At 40.0% G+C, this 25,291-nt stretch overlaps 1 protein-coding gene across 2 annotated transcripts in view; it reads right to left on the bottom strand.

Annotated features, from left to right (window-relative positions):
* ZSWIM6 (zinc finger SWIM-type containing 6) overlaps positions 1-25,291 on the bottom strand; it is a 112,769-nt gene that overhangs the window by 55,275 nt on the left and 32,203 nt on the right. The window lies entirely within an intron of this gene.

The raw sequence follows: 25,291 nt of genomic DNA, 5'->3' as shown, positions 1-25,291 counted from the left end.
ACATTATCCTAAAATCAGGAAATATACCACCAACTGTATTTGGAAAATGCATGTGTTCCTTGACCACTGACTCTTTTCCCATGTATATATACTTTTAGTCAGGAACACACATTAGCTGTTTTACATCCACAGAAGAAGTCAACAGATGAAGTTACATATAGGGAAAAAAATGGAAGAGCTTATTGTGGGAGCTGGGTAGTCTTCAGTGTGCAAGGTAATCTCACCCTACATAACTTGATATTGGTATCAGAATCATACACTCTATCTTTACCAATCATTTAAAATAACTTGCAGGCCTATGAGCTAGCATACTACTGTATTACTTGGCAAACATATTATCACTGTGTAAAAACGTAAACACCTCTGCTTAATCTTGCCTACCAAACAACAACTACAGCAAGAAATGCTTATGGAAAGTAGTTTCCAACCATGCCCATTAGCTAATTTTTCATACTTACATCAGTGGTTGCATTTTTTTCCCCAAGACAACCAAAAGTCTAAACCATGTTTACCTCATTAAAAATTTTGTCTTTTAAGAAGTAGTTTTCCTTTAACATGGTAAAGTAGTATCCTATATTCAGTTCTGTGTGAACTTTGGAACACTCTAAAAACAGATGAACAGCACACTTTGAAATTATTATGAAGTCAAAACTTTGCATGCCACCACTGAGCCTGAAGCTAATGTTAACAGCCTATTTATAAAACAGGGAAAACATTGATTTAGGATGGAAAACACCCATTGTATCTTAAACGTCCCTGTACAAAGGTATTAAGGAGGGGGGAAAAAATTAATTAACAACAGCAGCACGAGATGTTTACTGTATGTAATGAATGCCCAGGGTATAGACAAGTTTATGTTTTGAGGTCACTGCCACCTCAAAGGTCACTACCAGAATAAAATTGGCATTACCACTGCAACCAAACACAGATGATCTGTAACAACCAACCACCTGGATTCCACAACTCCCTTCCATAAAGACAATACTCAGTACTTTATATTGCAGAACTTTTGCCAGCAAGACAGTGGGAGTAGCATTAAATAAGACCATGCACACACACCCCACTGAAAACTTGAAGGTTCACTACCACTGGCACACTACCAAAAACATGCAGGCTTCAACAGTGACAGTACTAGTGACTTGAACAATAAACTTAATTTTTCCCAACACCATGGATTCAACAGTCACATTAAAAAAAAAAAAAAAAATCAGTATTCCAGGTCTTCCAGCCCAAACCTGCAGTTCTGAGAACTGTTCAACTAATTATGTCCTTTAGACAAAGGCCTCCACTAACGCCTCAAGACAAACTTGATCATATCTCTGATGATCAGAAGCAGCCACTTATCACCAAGCAGGAGTTGTGGATGATTGTGGATGGGATAGATCCATCTAGACTACTCTTCCCCGAAAAAAAAGGAAAGGATGTCCAAACAACAAATAACCTGCTGCTGCCCAACAGCCATATCAGGCCTGGACTGCTTCAAGATAGCTACAGACTGCAGCAGATCATGCTGTTTGGAGGTGGAGGCATTGAGCAAAACATTCACCAAATGAGCATGGCGTCAAGGTCCCTCAAGGTTTCACTGTTTCCCTGTGGTTAAACAACTTGCAACTCATCCTGCCCCCCCCTCCCCCCTGCCCCCCCACCCCCATCAGGAACACCACACAAATTACTGAAGGACATTATCACCAGTACTGGCTCACAACCTTAGATTACATCTATGCAAAACCTGAAAGCTGTCTGCATTCCAACTCATTAAATATGGATATAATCAACCCCATGTTAGCTTTGTAGACACAGGGAAAGCAGCAAAATCTAGGTGTAAACAAGAGATGTTTAGAAAAGTTCTTTCTGGACAGCAGTAATACAAAACTTTACTCTAGCATAGTGATGTTCAAATTGTGATCTAGGATGCCATGGTAAATGATGTTTATGGCTTACAAAGCAGAAGCAGAGCTGAAGCAGGGCAAGCCTCTTCAATCTAAGGTTAAACACAGTGCTGAGATTCACTTAAACCGTGAATGCCAACAGAATCCTGTGAGGTCAAGAAGGCCAGCAGGCCATGGCTGCAGGTTACTATCTATGCTGAAGAAATCATAACTTTTGCAAAATGTGGGAAAAGTAAGCCTGAAACTTTTGAGGGAGACTTAATAGGCTAGCTGGGCTGAGGGAAACTGGCCGGATATGTCATAGCAGCTTGCTGCACTAGAACTGTGAAATCATGGTCATCAAAACTACTGTGATACTAAAGAGAAACTGGAAGAAAATGCAAAATGAAGGGTAGGAGGTAAGAAAAGGGTAACTAATACTCAAGACAATTGCTATAAATGGAGGTAATATAATAATGGCCAGTCTTCGCGAGCGAAGATCCAGGGAAGGTCTCTACACCTTCCAGCCTGCGCATTGGATTTTTTAGGTGAGACACAGTGTGCGCAGAACTGAGCTCACCCTTTAATCCTAAAGTTCATCTGCCGGGGCCAAGCGAGCTTGGATGGTGGCAGCGAGGTCCTCAGGACGTAGATGGATTGCCTTTAAGGGCTAACGAGCTCCACCTGCCCGGGGAGTGGCCCTGACCGGGAATCGAACCCGGGCCTCCGCGGTGACAGCGCCGCGCCCTTACCACTAGACCACCAGGGGCTCCCATAAATGGAGGTACTCCAATATAATTGACCTTTTAACTCACCATGCTGTTCAGAGCATCCTGTTAACGTACACTAAAATGTCTGTAGTTAAATTGTAATAGAATATAGGTCAGCATCATGCTCAAGTTTATACTCATCCATAGGAAAACTAGAAACAAGAGGTCAAGAGAGATTACTAATTTACATTTAAATTTTGGTAAACAGACCTTCACTCTGCTGACAAATTTCACAGGCCTTGTTTATTGCAAAGGGAAAAGCCTGAGACAGGAGAAAGCAAAAACAGTCTGCAAGGAGCTGCACCCTGAGAATACACTGAGAGTGCCCAAGAACAAGGACTGACTATGAGCAGTCTTCAGAGAGTCAGTGCAAAGACATTTGTGAACAGTTTTTGAGGAGGAATTCACTCCTAGTATGGCAGGGAGAAGCTGCCATCCTTCTGGCAGGAAGCAAGCAGCAGAAACTCCTCCCCCATAGCCTGAGGTGTCTACCTCCCAAGGTGAAAGAAAGCATTTTAGCTTTTACTACAACTTTGGATTTTCATCACATTTGCAGGGAGAAACTATGACTACTTGTTACAGCACAAGTATCAAGATCACAAATGGGAAAGTCACTGCAAGTGAATAAGAGCAACAAAACTAAGTGATCTCAACTCTTTTCACATTCTTTATTGCTGCTACCACATGTCCTTTGCTTATGTTACAAGCCTGTATCAGCTTCACTTTACTGTCTGAAGTTAGGGTTCAACCTAATTTCTACAGTAAAGAATTAGCAGCAGCAGTTGTCTATATGGTTTTTCAAAGACAAACAGAATTCAGCTAACATCGGCCACAGAACAGCACAAAGGTTCAACAGAAGCAAGAAGGAAAAAGCTTTAAAATTACATCCTGTTTGATGCATTGCTTTGTCATCAGAAAAAATTGCTTTCTCATATGCTTGAGAAGGGCTTAATCAAACTTGTATTTTTAATCAGAAGTGGACAAAGTCCTAAAAAGGAAGACAACAGCAATCACTGATATAAACTTGGGAAGAGATTTTAAAAATATGAGAAAATAACTAATTCCTGAAAAGAGTGTGTCTGGATTTCCGCAGTCATACTTACAGTTTGAAAAACTCAGCACAGGATGCCTGAAACACAGACATCCTGCAGTAAAAGGTAGTTAGGTCATTCCAACAACATAGAACATTTCACTGAGTAATTTAAGACCACACTCAAACAAGTCAAATTTAGGCTATGCAAAAGCACAAGCAACATAATTTTGAATCTAAACTGACCTTCCATCAGAAAATGTTATACTTGACTAAAAGAGAGAACTACCATTTCCACTACTAACTGTGGAATAAATAATTTTCTTTTGTTTAAAAGGGGAAGGGAAAAAAAAGAAGAAATCAATGCTGCCCTTGCACCAAATGAAAAGCGTCACAAAAACTCACAGAAAGTAAGGGAGACCCTTTCTTTATGGCCAAGATTCTGTTCTTCCACTTGTATACTAAATATCCATGAATATCTGTGTTTTTATTGCTTCAGTTTTCTACCAAATGTTTGTGAATTACGGCAAGAGTCAGGTTATTCACTGTTATTTCATCCATAATCAAAATGGAGGTGAAAAGACAAAAAAGGCTTTTAAGTGTGGAAGCAATAGTCTCTACGTAGGACTTTGGGAGGAGCTCAGTTCATTTTGGACAGTAAATTTTACAAGATAAATGTTTCCAGCAACTTCCTCTAGTCACCAGGGCACTACGAAGGATTCCAGCAAAAATAATGACGTACAACACAGTATTTCCTGACAAAGCAAGACAGAGAAAGCCACTAAAACCAGAGTTGAAAGAGTTCCAGAATTAAAGTCTAAAAACTTACCAATATCACAAGTGAGTCACCCTTGCATGGCTGAAGCCAGCATCAGGGGAAGTATCTTTTTTTCTAGCTCTCCAGAGCCAACTGCAGTGGAGTCACAAGTGGGGATTGGAATCTCCCAAAGAACTACTGTGATAACAATAAGAGTAATTTTTAAAAAAGGGTCAGCACAGACCACTTGTATTACATGCCAAAATATCCTTGATAACACTGGCATGCAGCCCAAACCCACACAAGTGGATATAACTGTATGAAATCAGATTCTTGTGTTTCACAATTTTTCCCTGCCGTTGCTTAAGTTAGATCCTACTCCACTTCTCACAATTTCAATTGTTACTCCATAGAATCAAATTAAAATGCAGTAGCCATGGCTAGTGCACCCCATCAAGACTGAGTGATAAGATTTAACATACGAGTACTTTTCCATACAGACACACACCACCTCTTTCCAGACAGGGACAAAGAAGAACAGGCTTCATGTAAGACAAACAGATTTTCAAAGGGAGAGACAATTTTCAGTGTAAGTTGCTCATATATTTGTTCACATCCATAAAACAGAAATACCTATCTGTTCAAAATCAAAAAATAGGTACATTCCTCGGCATTTCTGACGTCTGGGACCTGCGTGCACAGCAAGCACTTGGTAGCTTGGGTAGGTGTGTGAGGGTGGAGAAGCCCAATGTACATTCTTCTATCAAGCCAATTCAGAGCACTTGGTTGCTCCTCAAGCAACATAGGCAAGACCAGAATGCAATTTTCTTCAAAAAAGTTAATTTTCTTTATGAGGTAAAGAGAAGCCCACCCCCTCCTCTAAAGCCATACACTAATTCTCTTTGAGTAAACAAGGCATACCATTCTTCCTTCCAAAAGCCAAGAAGTTCTTGGGAATATTCACCTCTAACCTGCAGCACTTAGAAATTTAAGAAGTTACACTTATCTGTTAGATTCTAGAGAGTACGATAGCACATAACATGCTATTCAAGCCTCTATTAACATGCATAGGATTGAACAATAAGATGCAACAGAAGTTTTTTTTTCTTTTTTTTTTTCCCATGCCTCACACGCACAAAACCAAAACCTTCCCAACACCAGCAAGGTGAAAATGAAAAATTTGGAAAGGTAGGCGGATGAAGCAAAAACAGAACTGCACAATCAAGGAACCAAAACTTCCTGGACAGATTAAAGAAAATCTAAGAAAGGAGGACAAATTATAGGGCAAAATACAATCTAATTTGTCATTTATTAAGCAAGTTACTGGCAATTAGCATCCTGTAGTTCAGCTTCCAGACCAAGTTTTACAGTACATAAGCTATTAGACTGACCCAAACAAAAAGCACACAAATATATGCCTGGCAATATAAAACCTTTCTAACTTTCACTGCCAAGCCAAGAAGCACCTTACAACGACCTTTTGACTGAGGAAAAAGAAATAATTACAACACTACCACAATTTATTTCAATTTTTTTAGTGTAATGTGGGGAGACGCAGAAACAAGGCAACGGAAGACAAAAACCTCAAGGATGGCAAGTGTCTCTACCAGTGAGCCAAGCAACAAGCTGCTTTCATGAGATTCCTGCTTTTTCTTGTAGTTTATTTTTCCTGGGCTTCTGCTTTTGATAACCTATCTATACCACAAATATTAGCATTTGTGATAAACTGGTAGGTGGTGTACCTGTGGAGGTGTGCTTAATGCCTTGTTTTGTTAGCTTTGGTTGACTTCTACAGTAGTCAAGAGTTAGGCTTGCTGATGAACATGAAACCTAACCCACAAGACACTGGAAGTACACTCCTGACTAATTTTGTGATTTAATGTTTGTTAATTTTACTTATCTCAAATCAGACATGCTCTTGTAGGAGTGCTATTATCTCCTTTTTGATGCAAGTGGTCTCATACCTACAGGTCTACCTTTTGCAATAATGAAAGGTTCTCTTGTTTATACTCTTAACATAGCCTACCTAAATATATTTGGGAAAGGCAAAAAAGGAAGACCATTTCAAGTTCTTGAAGAAAATCACGTGTATTTGTCCAGCTTACATAAAGTAAGACTAAATTCAGTGATGCACAATACAGGATTGTCATCTGCCTAGGGCTGTACCATCACAGTGCATTTACACAGCAAGACACTAACATTTTCAGTGTTGCTGAAGATACTCAGATTGAGAGACATGCTAGTATTTGACGTAGTTCTATGCCACAATAAGACAAACAAAAGTAGAAGAGAATTAGTCAGTATGCAGCCTCTCTTACAATGACAGAGAACTATAACCTGAAAACTTGGCCTTTAATTTTTAAGCATGTCAGTATTCCAGGTCTCAGCAAAATAAACTGAAATATTTCGAAGTCAGGGCCCTTACATAAAAGATTTATTTTCTTCATATTTTAAATGGTTTAAAAGAAATTTAAAGTATTTAGAAAGAATGCTCTCTGTCTTGTCCCCTGCAACAACATCCCCATCCCTTTCTGCAAATCTCCCTGTTCTCTCTCAGCAGTGTAATTTGAAGGAAGACAACTGGGTATACTGTGTCAGAGCTGTCCATATTTTAAAATTATGATGCCTAAACAAAGTCCATACAATACCCTCTTCAGCCAAATGGGAAGGAAAAGAGCTGTTTAACCAGCACTATGTTTCCAGAAAGTCAATTATGATTTAGATTATTTTATCTATCAAGAAGTGGTTTAAACAAATCATTCACTATACCATAAGAGATTAAACAGACTATGTAACAAGGATTACCATTCTCTTCATATGGCTTTTCCTGTTTACTTAGTCAAACAGAGGCTTCTTCCTCTGATAAGGAGGAGATATAAGGAGATACAAGCATTATCAGCAACTTGCTTAGAAATCTGTCTTTCCCCTCTGCAGTCTGAATCTCTGGATGAGAGTGTGGCATGCCATATTTGGATGTATCTCCTGCCTTTCTTATTCTCCAAGCAAGACTTCAAATTTCAGATTCACAGACCTAGCTTTGTCCTAACTAGCAATGTTGATGTTTTGTTGAGGTTAAGTGGGGTCACTTTCCTACATAAATATTTGAACATCAGACCGTCTGTTTCCAAAATACTTTAAAAACACATAATTATGTCAGTAATGAATCTAGAATACCCATCTTGCAAGTTATTCAGCAAGAAAATCCTGTTTCTTATGAAGAAAACTCCTACCTCTCAGCTCTCACAAGACAATGCCTGTAAAATGTGCAGTGCTAGCTGAATCTCCCAATCTGTGATCTACATTAATTGGATCAAAAAGCATTCTCACATGTTCTGAAAGAGGGATGACGGAAAACATTGTTCACCTTTTCAGTGTCAATTCTCAAGTATGCATTTTTTTATTTTTAGTTTATCCACTGGTTGCACACACGAAAAGAAGCAGAAAACAAGACATCTACTACCTCTAATGAGACACTTAAACCTATCACCACCTCATCCCTGCAACAGGCACACTTGACATGCCCACCTGTCCCTTTGCCCAACAATTCCTCAGTTTGAATACAAACAGCTGAGCATCTGTGCTGTTTTTGGCAGGGGTAGAGTTCATTTTCTCCATAACAGCTAGCATGGACTACTACTTTAAATTTGCACTGGAAACAGTGCTGATAATACAGGGATGCTTAAGCTGTTGCTGATCAGTGCTTACATACAGTTAGAGCCTTTTCTGCTCCCCACCCCACCAGCAAGGAGGTTGAGGGTGCACAAGGAGGTGGGAGGGGACACAGCTGGGACAGTTGACCCCAACTGACTATAGGGATATCCTATCCCATATGGTGTCCATGCTCAGCACATAAGGAAGTTGGAAGAATGAAGGGGGAGACATTTGGAGTGATGACGTTTTTCTTCCCAAGTCACTATTACAACATGATGGAGCCCTGCTTTCCTGAAGACAGCTAAACACCTGCCTGCCCATAGGAAGCAGTGAACGAATTACTTGTTATCCTTTGCTTGTGTTCTTGGCTTTTGCTTTCCCTAAATTGTCCATACCTCAATCCACGAGTTTTCTCACTTTTAGTCTTCTGATTCTCTCCCCCATCCCACCACAGGCAAGTGAGCAGTTGGCTGTGTAGGACTTAGTTGCCAGCTGGGCCTAAACCATGACAGCATCCCTCTTTATCAGTTTTACCCCTAAGAGCTTAGAAATGTTGCTCCATTAAAAGTACATCTCAGCACATCCTCCTGGTTTGGGTTGTTGGAACACTCTACCCCTCCCTGATCCCCTCTGGTCACTCATGGACTATTGAGATAAAATTAGGTAATCATTACATGTGAAGGAGTCCCACATAGAGCAGCACCCTGTTGCAAAAGACTCCTATTTTACACAGTAATTTCACAACTACTGTATCTGCTACCTTACTAGTATGTATATTCCATGCTACTGTATAATGTGCAGAATTATATGCTTTTCAATGCCTGTTTGTTCAGATATTATGTGCTCTTAAGTATCATTATTCCCTTTGAAAAACACTGTACTTTTTACAGGCCTTTACCCTGGTGTTCCTTGTAACACAGCCCCAAACAAGCAGCACATAGACTATTCTAGACCAAAAAACCCGAGGACTCAGGGTGAGGTAATCTTCTGGCCTGCACTACTAATTTAGTTCTTTTCCCAGGTCTCTCTCCCCAGTCTATACTTTTACACTGTTTTAATATGAAGTGAATTGGAAAGAGAATCATATCTTGATAACTGGTGGGACACATACTCCAAGCTACTCTTGGCACCAGAAATGTGAGTACTCGTATTAAAGCAGCAGCTTTTGCAACAGACTTTATTCTTTCTTCTAGAAGACGGTAACTAACATTAAGTTCTATCACATGCAGCTACAAATCATTTTGTTGACATAGCTAACCACCTCAGAGGTAAAAAAAAAAAAAAAAAAAAAAATCAAAGTTTTAAGCTAGAGCATTTTGTAGTCAAGTGTGGGACTAGCACAGCTATGTCAGATGTTTCATGCCCTTCAGGAAAAACTTCAATATGCTCCTATGCCAAATGTCATCTTAAACAGTCCCCACAATCCTCCCCTACATCTCATTCAGGGAAAACTGATTAAGAACACAGGTATTTCAGGTGGAAAAATAACTGCGCATCTACTCTAGAAGGAAGCAAGCACTAGCACCTTTGGTTGCCACCTCACATTTTGACTTGAATTACATACTTCCAAAGCAGCCCAAGTACAGGAAATAAATCTACTCTGCATAACTGAATTGATGCCCTCTGAGAAACACTATTTTAGATCTGATTTAGAGTAAATGACAATCTGCTCTCTGTTGAAGGGAGAATGTAAATTCAAAGCAAAGGAGATCCCAATATACATAGCTAGAACAAGTTTTATCTCAACTACGCACTCAGGATTATGCAGGCAGACATTTGCTCTAGAATTAGTTTTCAGGCTATTTTGACGTTAAGAATATTTGGAAGCTATAACTACACTGAAGTATCCCCACAGGCTGCTTTAGGATACTAGGAACAAAATTCTAACTGATCCATTCTCCTTGTTCCAAGCTCCAAACGAGCAAGGAGTGGCAGACAGCCCTTTCTGGCCAGACAGAGACTCAATCTAGTTTTCTCTTTTCTGCTATGAGCATGTGATACTCAAATAGCCCATTGTTTTGATATGAAAGGATGCCTAAGGCTTTCTTAACCCTTCTTTCTTTATTTGCAAAGTAGACATCCTTCATTTGTAAGGACAAAAAGGACTCTGGTGGACTGAGCCTTTCTGCTCACCCAATATATACGAGGGCTCCTCTGATGTGCAATTCAAATTCTACCCTGAGAATTTTGTAAAGCAGAGCATCACCCCATTGTCTGAGAGCATAAAGGTATCAGCAGGCTTAAACAGGCTGCTGTCTGCACTGCATTGCTGATCAAGAGTATGGATTGCAGAGAAGACTGTACCAGGGAGGAATTGCAGAACAGAACACCATCATCTGCCCCTTAAACACACAGGCGCACACACAGAGTTTGTGTGCAATAGAACAACAGGAAAATTCTCAGATAATCTATGTTTTGGATCTACTTAACATATGCTATAAAACAATATAAATATTTAATTTCTTTATGCTGCTACAGAAATATATGAACTTTCTTTTTAAAGCAGAAAGCTATTCAAACATCACATCGATACCTCTTCAAGATGAGGCACTGGTTTTCCCATCAGTGAGGAAGGACCGTCATAGCTACTGACATCTATGAAGTATATGACAGAAAGCAGAGTTATTAATTATTAATTATGCCAGCTTTGGAACAAACAGACAACAACAACAAAAATCTACTTCTTCCATCACAGGTATATTTAACAAAGACAACAACTCCCTTACAGTCCATATGAAGAGAAACAGTCTGAATACCAAAATCATGAAGCAGAACCAAGACTCCACTAAAAGAGACTAATTTATATAATTTTTTTTTAATTCATCTACACAAAAGTCATCAAGTAGAAAATGGATCTGTTTGGGATATGTAATATGATTTTAAAGTATTCCTGCCAGAAACAAAACTAGTTAGAAATAGAATTTATTTTCTTTTCAAGAATAAGCATGTCGTTGTTCGCATATTTTGTTTTGAAAGATGATGGTTCTTTTTTACATGAGAGGGCAAAGGAAATTACAAACCTTCTAGACCATGAAAAACAAGACAGCTGAAGAAACCACCATTTAAAGCAGGAAAATACTTCCTTTCTGAAAAAATGCTGAATAGAAAAAAATTGTCCAGTTGTCCAGGATATTACAAGACATAACCTTTTTATTTTCTCTTCATTCTTCCAAATAAGTGAATGCTGGAAAATCTACGGCATTATTTCTATTTCAGGTGAATTCCTGGAACTTTGTTTTTCATCTACTGTCCCTGAAACCTTAGTGTTTACCACATTTGGAAAGGGAATTTTTATATGAGTTCATTTTCACAGTCAAACAAAGTGTTTCTGAGGACATTTGCAGGATCTATTACTGTAGTGAAATGGTGGTTTTTTAAGAAATCATTACTTTTAAAATGTTATATCATCTGACCAGGCTCAAACAAATACTACTTGTAGTTATTCTTTCAGAGTTAATAGTGAAATCAGCAGTAAACTGCACTGAAATCAAACTATTTTGTCCTTGTGTAATTATTTGTTAAGCAAGTAAAAATGTCTTAATGAAGAGAGAACAACATTATTTTGGAGCTTATTACTGGAGTTCTCCAGTAAGAAGTAAGAAAGTTCTTCATCTTTCTTGAAAGCAGAGGAAACTTTCCTTCTTACTGTTCTTTTAGGGTAACGAAGAGACAGAAAATAACTGCAATCTCACTAAGTACCTGTGCTTCCAATGGCCTTATGAGGTCTGTTTTGCTTTGCTGTCCTCAGGACTTAAAACACCTCCCTGTAAGGAAGCCTCTCATTCCAACACTTGAATACTTCACACCACTAGTCTACTCCTCCACCACTTCAAAAGGGTAGAGAAAAAGCTTGCAACACACCAGAGGCAGTTTGCTAGTGTTTGCAGCATTGGAGTATTATTTATATTCATAACCTACAAAAATCATTTGCACAGGGTGGGGAGTGGGGAATATGGATATTCTCCCTGTATCGTGGATTGAACAGTGTTGTACTGAGGAATGACAGTTGAAAAAGTATGGACAGCAGAGTGGGCTAAGCCACAACAAGGCTGACAGCTATCCTGGAGGAATGCCCCTGTGACTCCCAGCCTCTCCCACCCCCAGAAGGGCATCTGCTGGCAGCTGCCAAAAACTGGTTCCTATTTGCTGCGCTCTGACAAGCAGAGGTTCACATGGAAAAAGTTTGCAGGGCAAACTGACCCACCTCAGATGAAGGCTGTCTAACACCAACAGAAGGTGAATTGCAAACAAAAAGAGGAAAAGAGCACACGCTGTTGCTCACGTAGGAGCGAACAGCACAACCTGTGAGTAATCCCTCCTCCAAAGAAGAGCAGTGCATAAGAAAACAGGCAGCCTAAACATGATGGGGGGCAGGGGGTACGCGGCTTGTTTGCCTTGAGTGTTGCACAGTGCAGACTTTTCCCACGTCAAAAGAAGGGGAAGGGAGGAGAAAGAGGCAGGGAACCTTGCAGGAAGACCTACCCCACTTTTAATAAGGACAGAAAGAAGTCTGCCACCATTTATTGATGACACTTCATGTCTTAGAAGAGCTTAAATCAGTCCAGCAATTTAATTCCTGGGAAGCATCATCTCCTCAGATGGTAAGATTGATGCACAAATAGACAACAGGTTAGCAAAGGTGTACAGAGCTTTTGGTAAACTCCATAAAAGAGTGTGGCAAAACAAACACCTGAAGAAAAGTACTAAGATCAGTGTTTACAGAGCCATTGTACTGTCTACTCTTTTATAAGGATCTGAATCATGGGTCATTTACCACCACCACTTGCGTCTCTTAGAACGCTTCCATCAGCGCTGCCTCCGTACAATCCTAAACATCCACTGGACTGACTGTGTGACCAACACGTCTGTCCTTGAACAGGCAGCAATCACGAGCATTGAGGCCATGCTGCTGAGAACACAGCTGCGCTGGGCAGGGCACGTCTCCAGGATGCAGGACTACCACCTCCCTAAGATCGTGCTCTATGGGGAACTTGCCACTGGCTGCTGCAAGAGAGGAGCCCTAAAGAGGAGATCCAAGGACTGCCTGAAACAATCCCTCAGCCTTGGCCATATTGATCACCACCATTGGTCTCCAATGGTCTCCACCTGGCCTCCAATCGGGAGGCCTGGAGACACACCATCTATAACGCTGCTGCTGCTTTTGAGAACACACGCAGGATCACTCTCGAGGAGAAAAGACAACACAGAAAGAATCGCGTCTCGTCGATATCACCTGGGGAGTCTTTCTGCTGTGCCTTCTGCAACCGGACTTGTCTATCTCGCATTGGCCTTTTTAGCCATCAGCGCGCTTGTAGCAAGCGTGGGTAGAGCCCTTCTCAAATCTTCGTTCGCGAAGCCTAGCCATGATGATGATCATGTCTTAGAAAAAGTTAGGTCACCAAGAGCTGGATCCATTTCATTACCTCCCAGTAAATTTTAGTGTGTCTAAGTTGATGCTAATACCCTTCCAGTCTATATCCTACTTTTAGAAACCAGGTAAAACCAATAAGCTGACTGTTTTAATGCACCATTGTAAGCAGTTACACAAGAGATTAAAAATATAAGAAGAAGAGAAGAGTACCCTAAACATGCATACCCTGCATACTTTTCTTCCCTCAAAGTTCTCCAGTCATATAGCAGCTAGCCAAATGTACCAAGTCTCAAACTTTCAAGTAGGAAGATGAAATAGAGTAGGGGCGAGGAAAGTACCTGCTGGAAAATTTAAGTCTTGGTGAAATCAGAAACTATTTGAAACATAGTACTTAACAGTTGTTTAAAATATGCATCACTAAGTTTGGAATAGTTAACCCAATTTAGAGCACAAGCACATCTGTTTACATGTAAGTAAATACAGTCTGACAGCAGTTTGGATCACCTATCAGAAAGAATCAAATACAAGTTTCAATACATTTCAATACATACAATACATTATTTTATTCTTTGTCATAGTCTATTTGTTCTTGCAGGCCAGTGCAGTGTTAACCTGTTTAAAGTCTTTCCTTATGTACTAAATCTAAGGTACCTAGCAAAATGCAGCATATTCCAGTTGGATGCTTCCCAAACCATATCGCTCAACTTTTTAAGTATTACTGCCATTTGGCTACTAGGCTTTATTTATTCAAACACTAGCTGTGTACACATTTCTACAGCACCTGTATTTAAAAAAAAAAAAAAAAAAAAAAAGTAATGTCATTTAGTAATTCACATTTAACAGTGGAAAACTCTAAAGCTATTTTATCAAACCAGTTACCATTATACCAAAAAATTACATATATCTAGCTTTGTTTTTGCTGTCTTTTCCATTTCACTGCTTTAATGTTCTTCACAAACTCATTTCCCACTGACACTATCACAGGAAAGAAGTAATAGTGACTAAAGATTATGTCAAGAGCAAAGTAAGTCATATTGGTTGTATTATCTTTAATTCCTGCTGGATAAGCACTGGTGCTAGTACATACAACATAGGAAATGCTGTTATAATAGTATGTCCAGTTGTTCTTCAGGTACATAGCAAGTTGTAGATCCCTCTCAAAGAGACCCCAAAACTATGCTGCTCAGAGGCTGAAAGCTCCAATAAATTCCAGGGGCTTTTCCCACTGTCTGAGCCACACTCAACAAAATATTTCAATTATGACTAACCTGAAACAATGCACAATGAAAGCTGGGGAAGTCCTGAGAGCAATGGGAATATTTAAGTTGGAAAAGAGCCTTTGTGTTTTTTTGCTATTCCTAATCGCAGTACACTGTATTAATCAGGCCTGGAAAGCACAAACTCAACGCTCTTTGTGACTGAGTTGTCATGGCAGCACAAAACACACTTAAGGCCAAACAGGTGAAGAAGCATTTTCAGAAAATTAATGTGTAGATATCTTATAGGCATGTAGAGGAATTCGATCTCCTTAAAAAAAAAAAAAAAAAAACCAAAACCAAAAAAAACCAAAAAACCAGGCCACGGCCTCTGAGACCAGATAAGCTTTGGCTGCATAAAAGCCAATGACAGCATTCTTGCAGCAGCTTTTTGGTTTTTTTCCAAGTTCTGCTGTGCTTAAAACATCACCTAAAGCTCCATCCAGATACTTATTCACGTCAGTACTCACATAACCAAATAAAATGCAACTAGTAGTTGCTTAAGATATGCACAACTAGAACTGAAATACCTGCACAAATTTAAAGCAAAAGTATATGTGTCTGTGTGCAAGAAAATATCATCTGACAGCAACCTGGATCAACTACCAGACTCAACTGCAAATTTAGTAAGCTATGGGATAATTAAGAACTGTTGTTCATACTTGTTTCAGTAAGTTGAGTTATGTGATGTTGGCCTAAGTTTTCCACTAGCAACTCTGCCTTGGTTTGGTATATGCATATGCATTCCTTGGGGCAATCACAGCTTGTTCTTACATTCGAATGAACATCGCAGACTGATCAAGCACTTTACAGCCTAGAACAGCTCCGCAGGCTGATCTTGCAGACACTGCAGTAGAAAAGAAAGATCTCATTGTTCTCTTCCTGAAATTTATTCACAGGTTGATGTTTAAAAAAAACACTGAATTCTCTTTAAAGCAATGATAAGACTTCTGTTTCTTCTCTCTCTTGAGTCAGAGAAACTCAGTCTCTGTAAGAAGTGACATGTTTCAATACACACAAGTTTAGCATCTGGCCAAGTATAGCATCTGATCTGCCTTGAGTGCTTTGTACAAAATTTCAGGCCACAAGAACAGCTGCTTCTTCTTAGGAATCAAAACAAAAAGAACCATGAACCATAAGCAATCAAAAAATCCAACACAACCTAATTTTATGAGAAGATCATGCAATATGCATGGAAATCTGTGAGTCTATCAAAGTAAAATACCTTCATGAATGGGTCCTGAAGTGTCAGAAAAGTTATCATTAGGGGTTATATATGAACAATCTATTAAGCCAAGAGAGAAAGTAAACAAGTAAGTATCTTCTCTTCTTCCCATCTTATACAAAACAACTTTCCGAAGATCTTAAAAAAAACCCCACAATGAAAAAATGAAGGAATCACTTTAACTTTCCTCAAATATTTGCATACCAAGCTGTGCTTTTCATCCCTAAGATAAAATAAAACCTAACATAAAAGATTCAAGTAACCAAATATTAATGAACATTAGCAATATGATCCAGAGATTTTATGACACTGCTCAGCTGCTGAGCATTTGAAAATGACAAGTGTGACCTTTTCACATTTATGTGAGAAACTTACATCAGGATTATGCTGTAGATAGATAAACATAGGTTATACAGCAGACTGTGCCATGTAAATCTCTGTTCAGGTAAGTAATAGGAAAAAACAGCAAATAATTAAAGGACATACTTCAATTTCTGAAGTTGCAAGAAATTCAATAATTAGATAATCTTTTTTTTTATGTAGATCAATGTTAGCAAAGACAAATATAGGTAAGCAAAAACAGGCAAGCAGTAAAACAAGAACAGTGATACCAGAATACTACTGACTTATATACTAAAGAAAGAGCTTATACTGTGGTGCTTGCTTCAGAAACATGTCACCCTTTCAAGAGATAAATTTCAGTTGTTACAAGCACATCTGACAGAGAAGAATGTTACTTGAGTACCAAATTTAGTTTATCTTCTTGCATAGAGGTAGAAAAGAATGCATTATCTTGTAAAAGACACTTATTTTTTATATTGCCTTGTATCTTCCACCTTGACCTTTTCTGTATTTCTTTTCTCTAGTAAATCTGACAATGACAGGCTTATCATTGATGTAACCAGTGTTTTTCCTGTTTGTACAGGATAGACTTAATCACAGTTCTAGTCTCAATGAAATCCCTAGTAGTTAGGAAATCCTTTTACTTAGTTTTAAAATCTGACCTTGGAGGTGTATACAGCAATCTAAATACTTATATGAAAGGTTTCAAGAAGTAGCGTTAGTTTTACTTCTCTGCTCTTTCTCCCTCACTCTGCAGTTCTGTGGCAAGAAAGAAATCCCCTTTTAATCCTCCCCTCAGCTTCTGGCCCACACCTATCTGCTTTTCCAGTGCTAAGTAATACCAGCTGGGGTAGCTATGGGTGAAAGCATTATTCACTTGCCCTGGGTTCTAGGAGCTGAAGTCTGTAGGTGAATTTGCACAGGGTGCCTAGATTCCCTCAGCATCTCTGCAACGATGCACATAAATCTAAATTCAAATGTAGCACAAGACAAAATTTAATGCTGTTCAAAAGGCGGAGGCAGAATTGTTTTGAAATTCTCCCTGAAAGGCAGTCTGTTGTATTAGAACAAATTATTTTATTTCTGTAATTTCTTTGTTTGACAAGTTTGGGCTGGTTAGAAAGGTCATTTATGCCTCAAAGCATCAAATTAACATTTGAGGCCATGAATTTTAAAAATGGCTATTTGCTTCTGCTCTCTAAATTGCTAATGATTTTTTCTTTAACAAAAAATACATAGCCAGACCCCAAAAGGAAAAAAAGCCTTTTCCTCAGGCAAACTAGGAATTGATTTTACATCCATGTCAGCACAAGCTGACTGTATCTTAATTAAACCTCAAAAATGAAGCAGGTAATTCAAATGGTGGCAAACAAAAAATAATCTTTAATTACTGAAGAAATATTTTTTGGCATATCGTATAAAACTTTCTCCATCCGCTCCACAGAGACAAGCTCCAAGTTTCACAATGTGAAATTCCCAATAACGGAAACAACTTCCAAGCATACTTCGCACTGACTTGCCATCAACACAATACTGCTCATCTTGCTAGTCCTGATTTTAATAAACTACATCATTACTCATAACATAAATACAATTGTTTATATAACATATAAGTGTTGGTTTTTTAAAAAGTAATAAACAAAGCCTATGTGCTTTTAAACTAGATAACCATAAGTGTTTGGGACCAGAGTCTCTAACACCAGGCCTTACACCTCCAAAAGCACCTGTGGTTTTCATCAACTCTTCATAACCACCACCAGCTAAACTAAGAATTGCATTTCTGTGAAAACCTTATAAGCTACAAGGTCATTCAAAAAACTGCAAATATTCTTCACAAAAAATCATGCTGAACTCAAAGTATTCCAATCAGGGTACAGTTTGAGCCAAAGCTCATACCTGGTCATTTGCTTCCTCCAGCTCTTAAAAATCCATTGGGCTGCATTGCATTCGTTTCCCCCTCCCAGTAGACAGAAGCAGGACAACAAACTGCAGATAATGTTCCCCGCTACATGGTTGTCTTGCTGGGTAAAGAGACTAATTTTATGCCGTAATTCCCAAGCACTAGCACCAGCTCAACTTCAGCAGCCTGAATAACAGTGGCTGGCCAAGCCAGTGCCAACTAAGTTGTATCAAAGAGGTGGGACAGCAGGAGGAACCCAAAGTAGCGCGCACGCAAGATGTTTATATTGGCAACCCCTCTGGGAAACTTTCTGCTTGCCAAAGAGTATCACTCAGAATTCACTGGGAATTGGGTTTTAAGGGTAAATTTCTATTCAAGGGGAAATTTCTATTTAAGAAAAACAAGTCACATTCACCATAAAACCGAAAAAATACACAACCTCCTCTCTGTTCTTTCACAGTACTTTCTGAGACTCAGGATGCCCCACAGCTCAAATACTCCACTGCCAAATGTAACAATTCACAGATGTAACAGACTCATAGAGACACAGACACTTCACAATCCTGCTCACCTAACAGCCAGATAGTATACACTCTGGGACAGTAATCTGTAGCAGCAAAAGCATTGCCTGTATGTTGCTAGGCACTAGTTCACATGTAAAAAATGTAAATGGGTAATACAAAACACAGCTATTGTTCTGAAGACAACAAAAAAATTTCATACAACAGATCCTTACAGAGGCAAGCAAAGGCAAAAATGTCTTCACGTTCCCACCTGTCAACGTAAAGAGTCTCTCTCACTGCTTTTTGCCAAAACAGGGTAAAAAAATAGCACTGAGCAAAGAAACAACTCAGCCTGCATAGATTCGCTTATAAAGTGCTGCTTTGTCATTTTCCTGTGATTGTTATTTGTGTTATTTGTTGAAATATCAATGCACGGAAAAGTGAGTACAGAGCTACCCACAGAAGTTGTTTCTGAACACACAGTAATTATTTTTTTATACCATTATCAGCACAAAAGTACAGATACTGTACTTTTACATTACTCATTTTTCAGCTAATAGGTTTTTAATAAACTCTTACTAAAACCACTGTAGTTTAATACCAGACAGGCAGAAGCAATTATAACAAAACTTGTGATTATTTTTCCTTATTATTTTTAATTCCAGTTAGCTTTACAACAACACGTCGATTATAAGGATTTGTGCAGCAACTGTCACTTCAAACAGCATAACTGAACTTCAAGAAGTTTCCAAAATGTCATGAAGTTGAAAACAAGACCTTACTCTTCCAGTCTGCTCCTAGAGATATAACAAATATCAAAGCAGTAGAGGAATGCAGACAACATTGTATCTCAATGTACTATTACAGTATCCCTGTAAGTACCACACTATTACAAGAATTTATCAGCTAGCACCAAGCAGCTCTGCGAATATACTTCAAGACTAGAACAAGATTATATCATGTTTTGTGCTATATAATCATCGATACTTAAGCTATCAGAAGCCATTAACAAGAAAGAGGACACCAAATCTCTTTAACTAAATTCTTCTCAACTGCGCAGGAGCTAGATTTTTCTACCTCTGGGCCTCCTGCTACCACAGGCCAGCCACATCCACACCATGCCAACTGTTGTCTTGCTTTTGGTATGCACACATACTCAGCACAATAAGCTATGCCATTTATTACTAAAGGTAATAAAATGCTGTTTATGTTTTACAGAGGAAGGTAAAAAAGTGGAATATGGTCAAATAAAAATTCCAATTAAAAGGGTATAAAATTCAAACCAAGGTTTGAATCAAAAAGATACAAGATTTCAAAGTTAACAAACTTTCTACAGGGACATTTTAACAAAAGTTTAAGAAAATGTTCCATTTACTCATTTAGCCACAGTCCCCTGGGGACAGTTATTTTGCTGTTATTTGAATCATTAGAGAAAAATGTACGTAACATAGTCAAGCCAGCCACCTTCATCAAGTGGTGCCACAGAGTTCTTAGAGCCACACATTGCATTTGGCATGGGGTTCCCAGACATATTAACATTCAGTTCCTCCTTGTTGCTGCTCAGTTGAGACTCCTGCAATGCCCCAGGATCTCCTGGCAAAGGGCACCAATTACACTCTCACAATAGCTCACATCCTGGTGTAGGGACAATATGGGATGCTGGGCAGACAGATCTGAAGCAAAAGCTGCCAAGCGTCTGGGGAAGAAGAAATGGAAAAGGAAATGATACACAGCAAAGGGAATGAGACTGAAAGGTTGTTTATTTGCCACCACTACCATGTCCAAATCCCATCAAGGCAAGAATCGAGAGATTTTCATCCTCCTGATTCACCAAACCAGAGAGGAGAGGCCAAAAAAAAAAACCAAACAAGCCCAAACCAACATCAAACAACTACCAAACCCATTCTGATATTTTAAAGCTTAAGAGGGGTATTTCCACCCCCACGCCATGCAAATTTAAAACCAGCAGCAAAACAAAGCCTTTTTTGTGCTATAGTACATGAAAAAAAGTGGAGGGAGGAGAGGAAGGAGACACTTGGAAAACTTTCACTGTCATCTTCTGCAAAGTATTCTTGTCAGAATCACTAGAAATGCCTTTGCTGCACTTAAAAACACATGACTTTTGGTTGCTCATAATACTCAGGAAACTGGTTCTGTTGGGTGTTATTTTCTTACTTAATCAAATAGCTGCCTAATTTATTATTAACTTAACCACCAGCTGTGAATGTTCTGCTCTCAGCTGCTCTGGCTGCAGGAGTTCACCAGATGCGATGTCCAAAAGACCTAGTGGGAGAAAGGAGGGGAACAAGAAGTGCTGTCTTAATCAGAGCCCTTGCTAAAGTACTTTCTGTAGAAGTTGCATGTGTATGCCTCTGAAAAAGAAGTGAGGCAAGTCCATGTTGTGTTTCAAATGTCTTCAGTTATTAAAATTTAAAATAAGGACACAAATTTAGTCCAATCACTCTTTTGCCAAAATAACTGACACAGGAAAAAAAACCAACATGGCACTTAATACATTGTCACAGAAATGAGAATCATCCTGGGAAAGCAGCTAGTACACACATGGGAGTCCGATCTTTTGACTATTACTCTCTGCCCATTATCAGAGGGACAAAACAGCTGTACTAGCAGTACAAGTAAAACAATGTACTACATTGTTTTAGCTTTTTTAGAAGCCTTTTGCAGTTTTCTTCCTGCACACTTACATTAACATTGTACTGAATTGCTAATACTGCACAGGACAGATGGATAAGCGCCTGTGCAAGACAGGACCATCAGCCAGCAGAGCAATAACAGGAAAACATGTGCCACTTTGGCACCAGTGCTCCTCTATACGTCTGGTTTTGGGTTGGTTGGTTTCACTGGTTTGTTTGTGTTTGGTTCGTTGGTTGTTTTTTGTTGTTTTTTTTTTTGTTTTTTTTTTTTCAGACTTACAGTAAATGCTATGCTCCACAGGACTTCTTAGTAGATGTGTTACTGGGTTCACTTACTTAAAGGAGAAGGGCCTCTCTCTCTCAGTCAACTGCTTCTAAGTTACTTTTCACTATGAGTCAGGATGACAAGGGACTCTGAGGTACCTGGACAAGAAGTATAACTGAACATAAAAACAGGCTTTAAGAGAAGTGAAACATGAAATATAGGAAACATATATACCATGACACCAATGAAAACCGACTACACAACCAACAGAGTTTCTGTTGTGCTAATTCATAGATCTAAGTTTTTTTAAAATCATGCTTAGGTAGATATTCTAGTAAAATCCACCTCCACACATCAAATTAAACCTCTGACAGTGAATTTGAGAAGTAAATGTTAAATTTTATGTGGTGCCAATTCTTTCCAGAAATGCAGAACGAGAGTGAGTTTCTCGTGGCTCAAACCCATTGTAGGCAATTTCTGTTACACAGCCTGCACTATTTAGAAAGTTTGAAAGCTCCAAACTTCTGTTTTATATAGTTTATGCTGCATTTAACTAGACTTAGTAATTTCATAACTCAAGAGGAAATTCCAGATTTGCTTGCTGGAATGAGAGGTGTAAACTGGTCTGATTCACAGAGGCAACCCAGAGGCTTCCTCGTAGTCACACTACTGTATTACTACTGTCCAGATGCCTCAGACAGAACTTGAGGCACCACTGTGGTATGCACTGTCCAGCAGCACTCACAAAATTTAATAATAATCTCCAACAAACAAGACAGGAAAAGGACAGTGGAGAAAGCAATATACACCAGAGTGACTCACCCAGAGTCATGCAGTAGGTCAGCAGTACAGAAAAAATTTACTATTTCTGACTTCTAAAGCTCCAACCACTGACTAGATGATGACTCAAACAAATTTTAAAAGGTCTTTTCCATATTAGTATTTCTGGTCGTTTTTGGCTCTGGTTAAGACTTGGCTACAACACCATCTGACAGTTAATTTCATGAACTAGACCTGCCTTGCATGAACAAGTTTTTAACAGTTTCAGAAATTTTTATCTCCACTCTGCTAACTGTCCTCTCATTTGTCTTCCTCACTACTAGGAACAGGTATGCCACCTATATCTGCAATATCATTAACAGGATAGGAAAAGCAGAAGAGGAAAGAGAAATGGGCTTCTCTTGAGGGTTTTTTTCCACTTCACCTCTCCTTCACAGAACTATTAGTTAGCAAAGTCCATCATGTATTTATATTTAAATTCTGAATGGAGTCCTGCAACCTTTATGTCTAATTTACAACAGCATTAGACCGCTGCAACAAGTGCACACTGATCAGGGACTTGTAATGATAGACACTGCCCTAGAATTTTTGCATATTTTAATAGTGAAGACTACAAACAACATGACTGGTTATAGGAGGAAAGGTAGGCCCCAAAAAACTGAATTAAAAGACCAGCAGCTTCAAAAAAGTTGCCTGGACCTACTTAGCAAGAATCAAGGCAGTCAAGAAGTCTCTGCACTCAACCTATTTCCCAATATCCGTTTAAAAAGGGAAATATTTAAGTAATGTTCCACTTATCTCTACTGAAAGTAAGGCTGATAGTGAAACATGCTTTCTGTCACTCTCAAACGGCCTAGATTCTTTGTAATCATTTTCTGCATTTGTTTCATAATAATCCAGAAGCACAGATCTGCCCTGAACCCAGTTAAAGAACTGAAGAGAACATCGCTCAGAAAGCAATCAAATCCAACGTAGTTTTATTAGTTTCTAACGGAAAGCTTAACACTTTGCCACCCTCCAAATACCTTCCTACATAAGCTCTCCCCTAACTCAAGAAACACGGGGCTGTGATGGCACCATGGTGCCTTATTGCTACGGCGCTTCTGTCACCCGACGGACAGCAGGGCAGGGCAGGAGCTCCGGCGGCGGAGGGCACACCCCGCTCCCCAAAATCCACTAGCCCTGCGACCTCGAGAGCTCAGAGCTCTCCACGGGCTCACCTGCAACATCAAATACGAAATACAAAAGCGCCAGGTCGGCGATGCGTGTGTGTGCCACTTGCTTTTTCTCGGTAAACAGCAACTTCGCCTTCCTCCCGCAGCCTGGGATGGAATTTCGGGGAGGAGCGGGCGCGGGGGCGCGGCCGGGCCCGCCCGTCTGTCCCCGGGCTGAACCGCTCGACTCCCTGACGTCAGGCGGCGGCATTCCTGAACAGCTCCACAGGCCGCGGGTGGGAGGGAACTCCCTCACTCACGGAGTCCTCAGCTGTGGCGAGGCAAGAGCGGGCTTGGCCGGGAGCCAGGGTACTGAGCTCAGCATTCTGCAATGCACTTCCTTCTCACTGCACGGCTTTGCACAGCGCCGCAGCCCCGCCGCCTTTAACCCCTGCAGCACCGGGGCCGCGGCCGCGCTCCGCCGACACACGGACCGGGACGCTGCACCGACCGGGGACTCGCCGTCCCGTTCGCCCAGGACCGCGGGTTGCAACGTGAGGAGCCAGCCCCAGCACGGCCCAGCAGATGCAAACCTGGCAGGAACACAGCCCTAATTTCCTCCAGAGTTCTACCCAAGTCCGCGTGCTGACAGTTAGGCATGAGACAGTAGCTCTGATTTTAATCACATTTTCATATATGATATTTATACATGGAGCCTGAAGGTGCCACCGTTCGCAATGGTCGATGCACACGAGCAGAGAACAGGCAGAGTACCGCTGGCTTTGCACTGGGGCTCGGTACAGGGCGAGCATGGAGGATGCACTGGTCACGCCGAGGTGCCCTCAGAGAGGGCTCAGATCAAGCACGTCTAAAACTAGACGTGGAGAGGAGGCTAAGAATAGCTGTGGTTACCGCCAGCTACATCTGCTATACAAATGTTTTCCAATAACCTCTACAAATCTGAGGAAAATGAAGGAAGCTTTCTGAAGGTCACAACACTTTAGTTCCCACACTGCATTCACATAGCCCTGCTACCTTTGAAAGGGTTCCTATTCCAGACCTCTGTAGATGGTGCAGTATATAAAATTCTTCCCACCACTCCACCCATGATGTTTTGTGACCCTCTGAACATGACAACCCATTTTTAGACTTCTGCTCCCCAACTGCAGCTCCATTACAGTCATGGAACTGTTGCTGCTCAAACTCTCCCCCTCCAAACACATACGAGTTGTTTTCAAAGTAAGACCAAGAATAATGCAAATCACAGTTAAGTCTCACTGTCCCTGACACTCTTTTCAAAAGAGGTTTTTAAGAAGTTAAACACAAGGGCTCAAACTAGTTTAGCACTGACAGGCACAAGTGTCACCAACGGCATGCAACAATTCCCAGATTAAGCACTCACAGATCTGCTACAATGTTGTGTTTCTCATCACAGATCCCTATTCTTTATGAATCAAGTTGAGCTCTGGGTTTTAGAGTGCGTGCCATGCAAAAACACTTTCTAGAACATACAGAGGTTTTGCCCTTTTAGGTGAATATCTATCCAGTACACGCTGCCTTAACCAGCAAGGGGCACTCATCTTAAAACAGCAGCCACCCTATGAAATATTATATAAAATTCCTCCTTTTGAGCATCAGCAGCATCTCAGTACCACAGCATTACATATACTGCAAACCTGAAGCAAATAATCTGTTAGTAAAATTAGAGAGAGTTTTTAATTCAGCTAGCAAGTAAACTGCTGACAAGGTACAACTCTCACCGAAA

Source organism: Myiozetetes cayanensis, unplaced genomic scaffold, assembly GCF_022539395.1.
Source record: "Myiozetetes cayanensis isolate MyiCay16 unplaced genomic scaffold, myiCay2020 scf4, whole genome shotgun sequence".
NCBI classification, from domain to species: domain Eukaryota; kingdom Metazoa; phylum Chordata; class Aves; order Passeriformes; family Tyrannidae; genus Myiozetetes; species Myiozetetes cayanensis.
The sequence above is the reverse complement of the archived record's forward strand: the minus strand, read 5'-3'. Positions and strand labels throughout refer to the sequence as shown.